Raw genomic sequence first — 3630 nt, 5'->3', positions numbered from 1 at the left:
AAAAAAAAAACCTAAATATCTATTCTAGGTTAAACTTCTTTCCATCCAATCAAAACATTTCCCATAAAGTGAATTTTCAAAAAAATGCTTTTCTCTCCAAATTTAGTTAAAAACTAAAATTTCCATTTCAAAAAGTCAATGAGGGAGATATTTTAATTTCAAATTTCTATTTAACTTTTTCAAAAATGCATACACATAATTTAATTTCACAATTTGAAAATAACAATAGATCAAACTCCCTAATTTAATGAATTGAACAAATTGATTTATCAATTTATAATACTAAGGGATCCTAGTTAATTTTAATCCCTTTATTTAAATATGCATAATAACACATTAATTAATAAATATTTTAAGGTTTAATAATTAATTTTGGAAAACACATAACACATAGCTCAAGTAAGGCAAATAAGCACATGACCCGCATACCAAACATAGGGAATTGACAGATGACTGATAATGCTCACTATTGAGCATGGCTAGAGTTAATTGTAGGGCCTTATGACTATCTCCTCCACTTCTATCGATCAATAAGGTATGCTCAGACCTGTGAAGCCAGGTGGAGACGATACCTCATACCTACATGGTACTTGTACCTACAATTTCCTGCATCAACAAACCACATATGCATATATATATAAATACAGTAGACACACCGGTGAAGGAGAATCGTGACGTTCCCTATCTCACCGAAGTGAGTGAAGGAAAATCATCTCCTCACACCCCATACACTTACAAACATGAAACATGTATATAACGCATCGCACGCATAAAATAAATGTGTTAGTACATGTTAGTAATCCATTAAAATAACATTTAACCATCATTAAGAGAAATAATGCGTAAACAACATACATTGAAACTTAAATCAAAGTATAACAAATCATAACATAATGTCTGAGTAAAATATCATAATAAAATGTATCCACTAATGTCCATTGAAAAAGTCAACTAAAGTCAAAACATGTATCTAAAAGTCCGATTGAGGGAGGGGTACTACAAAATGTCTCATAATGATAATAAAATAGTTGTGAGCAGAAGTGTGAAAGCCTATCACTAGATAGTGGTCTCAAAGTTTTGAAAAGTGGCTGACATTTTAGTTTCAGAAAATATAGGAAACTAATGGCAGGTCCCCATGTGGCTAATTAGCTTATTTTGGCTAGCAACAATTTGTGGAGCTAGTTGCCCCATGAATGTTAAATTTTGTTATTTATAAAAATAAGAAGTTATCTTTAATTGTATTTTTAAAAGTAATCTTTAATAATAATGATTTTTCCACATAAATTTTAGAGACAAAATTGGAGACATAAAAAGGGGGAAAACATTGTAGAGCCACTTGTCATTCTTCTCAATAAGCAATTGCTGCTTATTTTCAGCCCCGCCTTTTTTTCAAAGCTTATTTTCAAGTTTTAAGAAGTTGTTGCTCCACCAAAGTAGGAAAAAGATTCTATTATATCCTTTCCCCTTAATTAAAAATTTCCATGGAAACACTCCAACTGCTTAATTTTAAGCAGAGTTTGCACTTAAGCAGCGGTGTGGGACATGGGGTAAGATAGGATACTAGCATAGGATAAATTTACATACTATTATACATAAAACATGAGTGGAGGATATCAAAAATAAAGATAGTACAAGCAAATAAATAGCATACTTTGTTGATCAAACAAAGAAAGGTCATACATAAATAAGAAAGTTGATTTGGATGTGATAAGTGGTGGGTATATGAACAATGTGAGTGAGAAAATAATGTATGTGGAGATTGTAGTTGGTGACAAAATGATAGTCTATCCAAACAAGAAAAGATGTCTAGTTGAGATATATAGAATGTTGCAGATAAAGATTGATCCTTCTTAGGTTATGACAAGAATTGATCAAGGAAATTGATAATGTGGACTTGCTAGAAGGTTTGGACATATAACCAACATTAAATGTTGTTAGATTTGTATCTATCAATCATGAAAAATAGTTAAAAGATAGTAAGTTTAGAACTATAATTAGTGAATTAGATACTACAACAACCAAAAGTGGAGATGTAGAATATTTTTTATTGTAAGATTAGAAGAATCACCAAGAATATATAGTACAAGGAGTATTTGGTATAATGGAAATGTAGCCTTAAACAAGACTCACTTTTGATTTCTAAGGTTTAGATAGACTATCTTAGTTTGTCTCTAGCTACTAAATATTACGAGACTATCTTTGAAATTATACACAGTGTTTATTACAAGACCATCCAAAAGAATAAGAAAAAAATTACATTTCCAAAGATTTATTTTAGTTTATTTATTTGATTGTAATATTTCGACAAGATTCAAGTCATTGATCTTACAATATCACATTCAAATCCATTTAAACAAGCTCTTCGTAAACTAACAAGAAACTAGCTCTTTCATTTTATTTAAAAATTTACATATACTTTTTAATTTTTTTTAATTGATATTTTAAAATATTGGTTACTAGTATATTTCACTACATTATATAAGATTCGCTACAAACATAGTGCACGCCACATCAAGTCATGACCATATAACATAACCAGAAAGCCAAATAAAATTTGAAAATACATATAAAATATACATCTTCTACTTGTTTTGACAGACATGGTCCTATACGTTTCACACAATGTTTGCCGCCCACGGCAAGTGATGCGAAGCACGTGAAAATGGCCCCCCTCACATAAAATCCCATGCATATAGTTTGCCGAATGACTATGTTTGATGCTGCGACATATCACATTACGCAAACTCATGTACATTTGTTTTCGCCGATCAACCGACATTTTACTTCTAAGCAGAATCTGCCGACTAATTAAATATTCCGCATAGCTTTGATCGCTATGGATTTGAATTTGCAAACACAAAGTTTTCGACAGTGACATACTTTTAATACGGTCCTTTTCCTGTACTGATTAGTTATTATCGCTATCATGCAAGTTTGCATCAGTCGTCGCTTCCTCTAGGCACGTTAACGAACTTATTGCACTGACAATATTTAATATCTATGCGGTTTTCGTTTACTCTTTTTAGAGCAAGTTTACCCTAATATCCATGCCATTTTCTACACCCAATGAGAGAAAAATATGCTATATATCCTTTCTATATGTGTGTTTTAAAGGTTTGTGTACAATTTTTTATTTTTTATTTTAATAAAGTCTAAAATATATCTTTGAATTTTTGTTTATGGCGATAAAAAATAGCACATTAGGGATTGAAAATAAAATTTAAAAATATAGTCAGAGTGAAATTATGCAAGTAGTGTTTCAAAAGATAGTAGTTTATATATTTAAATAGAATTGATATGATTCATAGCTTATTGCTTCAATATGTCATTTAGTAAAGTTTGAATCCTTGAAGAATGTAATAGTAAGAGATTGGATTGAGATTTTTCCCATGTACTTTTAGCAAAATAGATATTTAAATACTTGACTTTTAATTTGGTTTGTATAATTTTAAACTCATCCTCTTGATATCAATATGTTGCAAAAATATGAGTCAAAGATATATAGAAATATCAAACAAAAGAAAAAACCTTATACAATTAGAAGAATTTTCTTCTCCCATATTTAATTTTTTTGTCTTTAAAGTTTCATATTACTTCAAAAAAATACAAATATCTTTAATAAAAGAAAAA

Source organism: Cryptomeria japonica, chromosome 4, assembly GCF_030272615.1.
Source record: "Cryptomeria japonica chromosome 4, Sugi_1.0, whole genome shotgun sequence".
NCBI lineage: Eukaryota > Viridiplantae > Streptophyta > Pinopsida > Cupressales > Cupressaceae > Cryptomeria > Cryptomeria japonica.
The sequence above is the reverse complement of the archived record's forward strand: the minus strand, read 5'-3'. Positions refer to the sequence as shown.